Source organism: Pelecanus crispus, chromosome 3, assembly GCF_030463565.1.
Source record: "Pelecanus crispus isolate bPelCri1 chromosome 3, bPelCri1.pri, whole genome shotgun sequence".
Taxonomy (NCBI): Eukaryota; Metazoa; Chordata; class Aves; order Pelecaniformes; family Pelecanidae; genus Pelecanus; species Pelecanus crispus.
This window is the reverse complement of record NC_134645.1, coordinates 61,551,134-61,563,440: the sequence shown is the minus strand read 5'-3', so window position 1 is coordinate 61,563,440 and position 12,307 is coordinate 61,551,134.

The following is a 12,307-nucleotide window of genomic DNA, read 5'->3' as shown; positions in this document are numbered from 1 at the left end:
TTGGGTTAATAATTAACCTAATCTGACAAAAGCTATCTGGCAAAAATAGCTAGACTGGACAGATATGTGGCAGAAGGCTCCTCAGCGGGAAGAAGGTGACCTTTGGAAGCGAACAGCAAAGCTAGTATGTTAACTCTGTGGAGACTCAGAAGCAGTCTAACAAGATTTTTTTTTTTTTTTTTTCCCCAATAGTGAAGTATAGTTTAAACCATCTCTTTTTCTGTTGCTCTTGTCAGCAGTATTCTCCCATTTGCCTGCCCCTCCAAGAACATAGCTCTGTGTGATAGCACCCAAGCCAAACTATGCTATGCAATCTGTTGTGCCAAATTGGGAAATTTTAGAGGATTTGTGGACCCTGGGGTGAAAGATCTATAAAGGTTCCGACCTGTGGAACCACGACAAAACTGCTGTTTCTGGGCTAATTTCACTTCTGTTTTACCTTTGTAGTTTACTTTTAATGGAGGTAACCTCCATATGAGAAAGGAAAACTGCGATGGTCAGTATCTAGCAGTCTTGTGAGGGCAAACTAAGAGGGAAACCAGTCTGGATCTTTAAGCTACAATGTGAGTGGAAAAGAAAGGAGGATGCTCTGACCGATGGCACACCGATTGAGGGGAAAGGCAACATGTGTGGCGTGATGTCTTGGATTTTCTGGTATCTAACAAATTCTCCTTGACATGCCCCTGCATGTTGCTTTTTTGTATTTAAAAATAATTTTTAAAAAAGTAAAGAAAAAGCTTACATTCTTCATTATCAAGGGCAGTGGAAAGTCTGCAAAAATTCAGGACTAGAAAAACAAAGCAGATGAAGTCAGTGGGTGGTCTGTGTTCACTGCAACATCTTCTCAAGTGTCTGGACAATGAATTTGTTGTAATCACTTTCACTATTTATAAGCATATATCTGGGTGGGAAGGGAGCGGGGGAAAGAGAAAAGTAACAAATGTTATTTACTGAGACAATATGTTCCTACCAATACTGATTTTAAAACACAAAGTAAAGATGTTTCCAGAAAGAAAACTTGAAACAGCGTATTGTTAAGAGTCACATTGTTTATATTTTTGTATCACAGCCCAGCCTCCATTCTTTTGTGTCACTGAATTTGATTTCACTTTTGATCTTGCTTTTGCTTCTTACTTAAATGAAGCTCACACATTAAGTACCTCTGGTTCCTTCAAAAAATGCTGATCAATTGTAGGTCCTCAACCCGTGGATATTTCATCTCCTTGTTGGCTAGAAGAGGCAGCCTTTCCTTGCCTTTGTTTTTCTGGGGAAGTGCCTCCATTGCTGTGCATGTGCCAGTAGCGCAGGAGGCTTTTCAGATGCAGAGTGGCCAGGTAGGTGCAGCCCTACGCCAGTGGGCAAAGCTTCTCATATTACTGGGCGGATGTGCCATATAAGCAACAGAAAACTTATCTTAATTATTTTTTTCTTTTAAAATAAGAGCAATGAAACTCTTTTTTTAAAGGAGACCATTTAAAGCCTTTTTGTATTTAGTGCGTATCTCTGTCCAGGGCTGCCTTTCCTTTCCCTGCATAGCAAATATAGTTACTGAGGTCACTTTCCTGTGCCAGGGATGGATGTCCTCCCACGGGGTCACTGAGGAGTTCCCTCCCTTCTGCCCGCGGGTACCAGGCTCTGTGCAAGATTATCTGAACAGGCTTTCAACAAACACTCAGATTTTAATCTGATCCTCAGCCTGCGAGCCTGAGCCTCGTGCCTGCTCCTGAGCTCCTGAGTCTGGGTGCATGTGCTGGACACCCTGCAGTGATGGGGCAAGGCCTGGTGGGTACCCTCCCTCCTTCTCCTCCATGGGGAAACCCCCTCAGTCTGCAGGCTGGGGGGCAGCACCGTATTTTCTGTCATACACGCAGTCTGAGGTGACCAGGAAGTAAGTAAGGTCCCACAGTGTACGGTTTCTATAGCCTGGGGGTATCGGGGCAAACTCTACTGTACAAACTCCTCAGTGGATAATACCATGCTTGTAGGTATAATTCTACATTTGCAAACACCTGCTGTACTACATCACCCTCTACATTATTGTTACGACCTTTTATGGAGCTTTCTCAGTGAGTTACTTCTTATTTTTCAGTTGCTAGCACAGCAAGCAGGACTGTGAAGGTGAAATTGTGATAAGAGTATTTTTGCTCTAAGGTAATGGGGTAGTGCTCTGTATAGCTGATACCTGAATCTGACTGCCTTGCAAAAATCATGCTGTAGGATGTTCCTCAGATAATGCAATTTTGTTTCCTGTTTCTTCCAAAGGAAGAGCCAGGATTTTTTTATGTCTACATTCTCTGTACTCCTCTTTACTTTGGCTTACTGGATAAAGCTGAACTAAAGTAGCAAATCTGACTCTGCTTCATGGATGGGTGAGGTTTGTAGCAACTCTGACCTAATACAGAAGCCAATTCCAGTGTTAAGTTGCCTCCTGAGATTGTTTTGTTCCTGACTACTGCATCCCACCCCAGAGCTGATATCATTCAGCTCTCAGACACTTTCACACAGTTTCTTGCTTGGGTTTTTTTTTTTCCTTGTTGGGTGGGGTTTTTTTTGGTTGTTTTTGTTTTGTTTTGTTTTTTAAATAATAATAAAGCCACTTTGGTACACACCATGGTGCAAGGCAACTTGCAGGAATATGCAGTATGCTGTCCCTGAGGCTGAGTAATCCTCCCCAGTTGATGCATGTCCATCAGTAGCAAAGGTCAAGTCCCAGTTTTGAGACCATCTTCTCTAGGGGTTGCAGAAGATGCAGAAGCAGCTTCCAATTGCTTAGCACTACCTCGTGCATGTGCAAGTATGTACCTACAACCCATGTCCTTGCACGTGTGCAGCAGCAGCATTAATCCTGCTGCTTCTGGGCACACTGTTTGCAAGCACAAGAGGAGACATTTTGTGCCTGGAGTGCTGCTCACCTTGTCCTTGGGGGAAAACGTGGTGGGTGAGGTAGGAAGAATCCATATTCTGCATGTAGGACAGGCTATTATTCCTCAATAAAAGCAAATTTAATTTCAAACGTACATTTGATTCTTTGTAAAGGTTAAATGCCTCTTACATATTATTGATATCACACAGGATTTCAAGATTCAAATGCTTTTAAACTGTTGTGTGAGTGAATTATGCACTGTGCTCTATGCCATGCATTATATAACAGCTAATTCAAGGTGTCCCACAATTTCTCAAATCAAACAAATGGATGTGAGGCCTTGTGTATAAATCTCTTTACACCAGGTGCAGCAGAGTGTTATTTGGTTTTTGTTGGGGTTTTTTTTTTTTTTTTTTTTTAACTAGTAGGGGATCTGCCCTTTTTATAATATACTGTTGCATGCAGCTTGTGTTGTGTACTTTCTTCAGTTTCATTAAGGCGTCCTTCCTTGCATAATTTATGTCAGTATTCAGCCCTCTACATCACCAAAATCATGCAAAAGAGCTTTAAGATGAATGAAGACCAAAGAAAGACTATTTTTGCTGGACTGTACAGCTTTTCCTGCTTTGCATGTTACCACTGGTTATAACAAATTTAGGTGGACTCAAATTCATATGGACTCTAAGTGCCAAAATTGTGGATTTAATTGTAGGATATATCCCTACAATTTATAGTAGAATTTTAGTTAATTGTAGAATTAAATTACTTTGTTTTCCACTGCTGTGGGTCCTTATTGAATTTGGCACAAGTTCAAATGGCCTTGTAGCATCCAGCCTTTGCTGGATCATAAAGCAAAGACCCTCCCTAGGAACACAAATGGAATTTCTTTCCACCACTATAGTGAGATTAATGACAGCGTTAGTAGGGTTTTTTCTCCCACTTTGTTCTGTAAATCTTAGCTCTATTCAACTAAACTGCCTTTTAAAGAAAACAAACTAAAACTCAGGCTGCCTAAGTTCTCCTGAGGCACATTCAAGGCAGAAGTGTTTTGTTCATCCCACAAACCTTTCATGGCACTGTGGATTTTGGGCAGGAGATGTATACAGTACCAGGCATGCTGGCAGAGACTACTGGGGTCTGCAGTTGTAGGAGAAAGGGGCCACACATCAGCTGATGCTGCTGATGTGGTGATGGATTAGCGAACAGAAAGGTTTGCATTGTGCTAAAAATGGAAGGATTAGCAGCTGCCCTTGTTGAGTCAGGCGAGAGGGAGGAGGATGAGGAGGACAGCAACATGCTGTTGCACTGGTCTGTACTAAATTTGTTATCAGCATCCCTCTTTACCGATAATCTCACACCCCCCCCCCCCCCCCCCCCCCTTTCTTCAATGAGAAAAGTATTTCTGGGGAACTCCCTTCATACCAGAGAAGGAGAAATCTTATTTTCATTCCTTCCCCTTTGCTTATGCTTTGTTATTATTACTCTGCTGACTGCATTTCTAACTTCTGAAATATTTTTAATCCAAACTAATTTCCAGATAGAAAAGAGTGCTATCTTAACTGCAAAGGCAGATCCCAGCCTGAAGTAAAAACCAGGGATGTCTGTGCATATAGTTTTATTAAATGCTACAGCTGTGTGGCTGGACAGCATGTCCTTATTGAGATTAATTTCTGTGATGTGAGGTTTGAGTTCAGATCCACCTCTGAAATTGATAAGCCATGGTGTTTTCTTTTCATTTCCTCAAAAGAGAGTAAATTGGTAGCTTATGTTGATTTTTACCACCAAGTTCCTTAGGGTCCCTGTCTTACTATTTATAGAATCATAGAATCATAGAATCATTTAGGTTGGAAAAGACCTTTAAGATCATCCAGTCCAACTGTTAACCTACACTACCAAGTCTACTCTAAGCCAATCAAGGGTAGACTAGGCTAAACCATGTCCCGAAGTGCCACATCTACCCATTTTTTGAACACTTTTGATACAGCTCAGCAATCGAGACCCTTATGTTTGGCACAAGACCTGTTTCAGTAATGCCAACAGTTAGCACCATTGCTGATGGACTCTGGTAAGAGCCGAGAAGCTTGCTCAGATGCTTGCTGCCTCTTGCTGTCTGCTCTCCCCTCTTCTGGGGGCTGCCACCCCCCAGAGACTCGTCAGGAGGGAAGGTGTTTCCATACCTGCTCATGGCTGTGTCAGAAAGGGCTGGGGTTGAACCATAAATCACTTCTGAGTATGGCTTTGAGGTCACTTACTGGGATGTGAATGGGAGCAGCTGTGTTACCATGCAAATCCCACCTGCCAGCTCTGCCACCAGCCTGCAGCCACCGAGCGGGTGGTGGGGTACGCATCGTGGCACATGCTCCCCAAACCTGATGCAGATCCTGCGGCTGTGCTTAGGCACTTTGCTGAATTAGACCATTGCCCCTTCAAGGTCCCCCAACATTTTTAAATGCCATTTGGCCAAATGAAATTGTATTCCTCAAGCAAATGGATTTGCATCAGCCAGATACCTTCGACCTTAGCAGAGAACTCAGTCTAATAGTTGGAGGCGAGTGAAACCCCCATTTTCAGCGTTGTATTGCAATCAGTGAAGCTTCTCCTTGATGGGTGAATCTAGAGGTAAGGATTTGCCTGTAGAAAAAGAGGAATAAAACAGGAGGCTTAAATTACCTGACTGTCAGGTGGGGAGACAGTGCCGTGGCCAGAGCCCATGCAGGGCTCATAATTTCTAAACACTGCAACTCCCCACTAGGTCAGCTGCACGTGTAGCATTCACGGGGGCAGCAGCTTTTTACGCAACCCAGAGCTTCCACTAATGGGCAGCAAAACTGGACTCATACTAATACAGGATAATGATTTGTGGTATTTTTTAAATACCTGCAAAGAGCTTTGTGGATTAATATTGGTATTTTAGATCTAATTATAGATAGCTTTTAACAAAGAAAAAACATGAGATTGCTAAAATGTGTCATAGCATGTTACAGCAAGACAAATTGTTCTGGACCACTTTCCATTAGCCAGTGTGCAACATCTCTTGGCACTTCAGATTTCTTTTAATTTAAGGAAAAATATAAGCCCAAACTTAAGAGCCCAAATTCTGAAAATGGAGCACTTAAATAAAAAGCTCTGTTCCATGATTTTCTTTTGTCCTATATGGGTTAAGCTCCTGCAAGCTCTTCAGAAAACAGGGTCACTTGCTTCAGTGTCTCACTGTGAATTAAATGCTTAATTTGGGTTTACCCAAATTTGAAAAACATTGTCTCTGTAAGACGGTTTGCTCATGTGAAGAACTTTAACGTGCTGGTCAAAGAAAATAAAAGAAGCATTTTGAAAATAGCCTGATTAAAAAAAAAAACAAACAACCAAAAACTGCAGAGGAGAATTAACAAACATAAGTGCTGTTTAAAACAGATGATCCTTCTTGTTTGAGAGCAGACCAGTCTCACAGCGCTTAGGGGTGCTCGTCATGTGGGGTCTGCTCAGCCACGTCTCTTCTGAGCAAGGACAGAGAAAGATTTGAAGACAAGAGGTCTCCTGCTCACTTGTCAGAATCATGATTTGCTGCCTTATTTTCTGTCCCATAATAATCTAGAATATTTGGGACCCACTCCTGAAAGGAGAGGAAGAGGCATTTTGTGTACATGCAGCAGCACTTCTTAGGGAAAATGATGAGAAGAACTTGCCAAGTGAGAAAGCATTTCACCATTTGTCCTCTCAGAAAGTGGCTTGGGAAGTTAGGACAGAAGGATTCTAGGAAGAATTTGGTTATAGCTCACTTCCAGATTTTTCTTTTTCTCCTTCAGGGAAACAAATCAATTTTAAAAGCAGAAGCTGGAAAGAATGGAGGAGTTCATTCTGTGTCATGCCTTATCTTGCTGTCTTTAGACTGCAAGAATGAGTTTTTCCCCATCTCTAAGCATTATTGATGCATGAGGCTTTCATTGTGATGGGCATCTGTCATAGCTGTAAAGGGCATACCTCAGGGACAGCTGAAATTAATACTGCAAAATGACTGGATCTTACAGACTTGGAAGGGATCTCTGGTACTCCCTAGTTCACCCTCCCATGCAAAAACTAGGTCATGCTACTACACCCTGTCAGCTGAAGGTACTTCTGGCCAAGTCTTGGACACCTCCTGCGTGGAGACTGCACAGCTGCTCTGGGTGCCTGTGCTGGGCCTCCAACATCTTCCTTGAGATGACAGTAAGGAACTTCTACAACAGTTCTTCTCATACCAAGCATGCACCTGATGTACAGGTATGTGCCAGTAGTCTTTATCTGCAGAGAGGCAACGGGGTGAAGAAACTGACCTTTTTTTTTTAAACGCCTAAAAACATAAGAAGGTTTTGTAGCCTCAGCAAAAGGGGGAAGGTTATTTGGAAAACTTACTAACCTGTTCTCATTGGAATATTTATACCATGTACTTGAAAATGTAACTTATTTACATGGATAATATTACTGTGTTAATTAAATATGTGAGGGCAAAGAACATGTATAGAGTGTGAGTTTTTTGACATATGGTTGAAGAATCGGATGGCTCTTATTGGAGACAAGGAATAAAACTCACTCTCACCCATATAAGATAAATTTACCATTGAGACCAAAGTCCATGGAGCTTTTTGAGGTACTTGGATGGATATGAAGTTAGGGCTACAAGACTCTGTGTTCAATGATTCATTTAAATTAATCCACTTAGAAACCAAAACCAAAATCAGATGTTGTGATTTCCTCAGAGAGGGGACAACAGCTGAGATCCCGAAGAGGTATCCAGAGTCCTTACTACATCCTGATATATGTGATTTTTAGGATTATGACTTAAAGAATAAATTTGAACAAGAACAACAATGACAAAAAAAGTCCTCCAGCTCATATCCAGTAATCTGAGTTGTTTGAGAGATGGATGTGAGCCAACAGAAGTCTTTCCAGGAGTCACCCATCAATCTCAAATTCATTCCTTCCTCTGTTACAGCTCAAGCTGTTTTATAAAGTACCCCTGCTTTTTCTTTTTTTCTTTTTTTTTAAAGGCTCATGTGGGCTGAGGTGCTGAAAGCGTGAGATATTTGGTGTCCCTCCTTCCCTTCCGAGGTCCAATACTTTTCTTTCTTCCTGTGGAAAAAGAGCAAAGGAAAGAAGCACTTCAGTGTATGCTCCTGATTTGCGCAAGCTCCTCTGCGTGCTCTGACAGACCAGGCTGCGGGAGCAGCTGTTGCCAGCCTGCATGCAGCTGGCTGCATCCAGCCGATGTCTGAGCATGCTTACGCTAAGATTAATCACTTTCTAATGTTAATCACTTTCTACCCCTTTAAAACCCTATGGTGAATAGCAGTGAATCTTGCTTCCCCAACAACTGATGGAAGCTCTTTCATGCATGGGCCCAAGGAGACCTGCAGATGGGCTGGTAGAACATTGACGTGGTTTCTCTAGGGCAGGCAGGGCGCTGGACAACTGACTACTTGTGGTCCTTTGCCAGCTGTGTCTCTTATGCTTGTTTTGGGTACCAGCACCTTTCACACAGCTCAGGTGCCTATGCTGCTCTGCTGAATATGCTCATGACATCTTGCATTTCTGCTGACTTCAATGCAAGTCTGGTGTTTTAGCAAATGCAGTGAAAGGCTATGTTAAAGTTGAAATAAAATTTAGATATTATGTCCTGTATTGTTTTAAGAAGAGTTTGAATTATTTTGACATACCTGCTACAAGGAAAGTTGAAGATTTGCCAATGACATTTTTTAAGTCCTCACAATCACCTGAAAAAATGTTCAACATTTCTGTGTTCTACAGGGTTTGGATATGATCTTTTTGAAGGATTGTACTTTTGCACAGCCCAGGCACCAAAACTTCTGAGATTTAATGACATTTTCTTTCACCTTTGAAACTATAATTTTGAACAACCTTCTTCAGTAGATTGATAGCAACAAATTAAATTTTCTGCGATGGATCTCAATTCCTTCTTCTGCATACAGGTGGTATCTGTTAGGATTTTTAGGACATTATGAACACAAAAGGCCAATTCCTTTGTCAGGAAACAATATTTCCTGAATAATTTCAGGAAGCTAAACACTTCTCATAGCTGAATGAAGTATTAATACATGTATGAATCCTCAGTTTAATTTCAGTGATAGTGAGTCACTTCCCCTGTTTGTGTTGGTCATTCTACGACAGAAGAGAAGAGATCTCAAACTGCATTAAGTTTCCATTTTTTATTAAATAGGTTTCTAATTGCCAGCGCTCCTTCAGCATTAACACTGGAAGTGACTCCCCTCTCATGCCATTCTTGAAAATTTTTTCATTTGAAATAAATTATCTCCTATACATAATGAACAATGTCAATTGAGAATAAATACACTACTTTAAAAAAAAAAAAAAATCTCATGCTGTCCAAAAGACTTGCTTTTGCTTTAGTTCCAGGAGCTGGTAAAGCTATAGCAGTGATATGGTTGCATAAGTTTTCCATATGAGAAAGATAACACATGTGTATATCCAGTTTGTGTGCCTGTAGGGAGGATCACCACAGTATCTTTGAAAACCTCATTCTCCCCTTTCAGATAAATGTATTCTGCAGTTACTCCTCTTCAAGTACTTTACTGAGGGGGAAAAGAAGCACAAAGTATTTTTGAAAAACCTCACAATCTGTTGTGAGTTGAGCAGACTCATAGACACCATTCTCACACCACACTCAGTCTAACTGCCACAGTACAGTGCCACAAAGGTGGTGATTTTTTAAAGTGAGGTTGCAAAATCTTCAGGAGAATGGCAGAAGATCCAACACCTCTGATGATAACACTGAGTCTTCATTTTACTGACTTTTGACAGCCAGCCCTGATGGCCTTTGAAACTCCCAGCTCTGAACAGCCTGTTTTGAAACATAAACCAAAATCCCTAATTGTTTAATGCAAACACCATCATCTAAGAAACTCCTGTCAGCATACTTGGCCTTGCCTTGCATTGCCTTTCACTTATAAGTCTTTCAGAAAGCTTTGGATGAGCCCAGCTCTGGCTGAATGCCTGCTTCCAGCCTCCTGTGTTTGCCATGCTACGTTCCGAGGTTCTGTGCAGTTTGCTTGTGTTGTACTTGTGCAACAGCAGTCATACCAAGCACAGAGGGTTCTCTGCCCACTGCCTCTAGAACACATGTCCTACTCATGCCTATAGGATATGCACATGTTGAAAAGTTTTTTCTAGCTTGGGACTGTAGAAGGAGTGCAAACAGATTTCCCCTGGCTATCTGACATGTGCAATAAGTGTACTTTAGATAGTGACTGAGGAAAAAGGGGAAAGAACAATGGAGGAAGGAAATACGGCAAATATGCTAGGGACCTGATAGAGCTTGTGATTCCCTCCAAGTGTAACAAAAGCAATCATCCTCTTTATTTCTGTGCTTCTGTGGTTAGAATTAAAGGACTCTCTGATATACATGCTAAACTGAAACTAGATGGATGATTTAGTAAAACAACCAGGTACTTCATCAAAAGGCAGCATGTTAATGCTTTTCATTTATCAAAATACGTGCCATTGATACATGGAGTAGGGCAAAGTATATTAAACAAAAAGCCTGTGTTATGAATACAGACAAGAAGTGTGCAGCCTTATTACCTGTTACCAACGACTCAAAGTTGGAGATTGTTTACCACTATTTGGACTAATTGTGTATCTCAACACTGACATTCTTTCAAGAGAGCTTAGTTCAAATGCTGTTTGGGATCTAGAGATGGTAGCTAGCTCTAGTGAGCAATGCTACTGCAGGAATCTGGCTCAGTTTCAGGTATGCAGGAGCTTAAGACTGTTTATCCAAAAGCTTGAATCACCCTCACTTGCATCTGAGCAGTCTTGGCCAGCAATGAATCAGGAAAGCAGATTCTTCACCAGCAGAATGCTAGAGGCAGGGTTGTGTTTTACAGACAGGGAGGATGGGAGATGCCATTGCTGGGCTGGGAGGAAAGGAAGCTGTTGCTATGATGAAGGAACACAAACAATCAGGTCACTTTGTCTTTGAAGATAACAGCATGACTGTGAACCTAGACATCTCTCCAACCTGGGAAATGCTGTAGTTGCCCCTCTGGCAGTTTTATTAGTTTTACTGCTTACTTGTGTTCTTGGGAGTCTGTTCTTCCTACCATTGCTTGTCTCCCAGCAAGTCTACGGACAAAATAAAATTGTTGCTAAGGGTATAAAATTTGTATGAATTCCGATGTCAGTACAGGATATGGCAATAGCAACTAACATCTGATGTCTGCTGGGATCAAAGTTACTTTGAACTATGGAGACTACAAAGCTGTAAAGCTCTGCATTCTGCAAAGCTCCTTGGCAGCCCAGGACTGGACTTGCAAGACACAGTGTCAAAAGGCTTCAATAACCTTTCCTTCCATATTCTTCACTAAAAGGAGGGATTTGAGTAGGAGTCACAGTGTGTAAAGAGAGGTGAATTATAAAAAAGATGAGAAACTTTGGGTCTTGAGAACTGGAATTCAAGCATTAGAAGTCTATCTTGGCTCAGCTGTTGACTTGTTGTGTGGCCTTGGACAGCCTGGTTTATAAAGTGGGGAGGGGAAACTAGCACAGGAACATCTGAGGATTAAAAGATGTTTACAGAGTGCTTTGTACTTGCATCATTTTATCTTTTCAAAGTGTTTATTAATTTTGAGCTAGTTTCTTAGGCCACTGTAACAGCACTGAACTTTCCTCAACTGGATCTGTTTCTTTACAAAACAATCACATGTACATAACTAAAACACAGTGTTCCACACAAGTTCTAACCAGTTATAGAAGTCTTAATATCATCTCAGTTGGACTAGATGATCATTGTAGGTCTCTTCCAACTGAAATAGTCTATTCTAGTCTATTCTAATCTCATCTTGTGGGTATTCAGTGCTGAAAAAGATTGGAATCCCAAGGAGGGGAAAAGTCTTTATGGATAGCTGTCTCATGAAGACCTTCTTATTTGTTAACTGCTAGTTAAGGAAATATTTATTTGACTGAGAAATATACTTTATGTATTTTTCTAAGTCTCTGTCATTTTAATTCATATTAACTTAGTCACATCTTCTGTGCATGAAGTCCCAAGAGTATTTTGCAACAGACGTTTCTGAGCATCCAAGCTCTGCTTTTCTGTATGAGAATTGAGTGAAAGTGGGATCATACTGCCTGCAGTGCTTGTTTCAAGGGACAAGAAGCCACGTGTTAATCATCATTACAGTATGAAACTACTAGCTGCAGTCAATTTAAGAGTTCGTGCCGAGTGATTCTGCTATAAACCCACTTGTCTGCATGGCCTGGCTGTGTTCCCTGGGAGACACTGGTTCCCTTGAGCCACTCTGGTAAGATAGGCTATGAAGAACATATGAAAGGGAGGAGGAAAACAACCTGAAGTAACGCTGATTATTGATATTACGGTGAACAATGCAATAGGTCAAGGGACTGAAAAGATGCAGAAAGAGATATATGTTG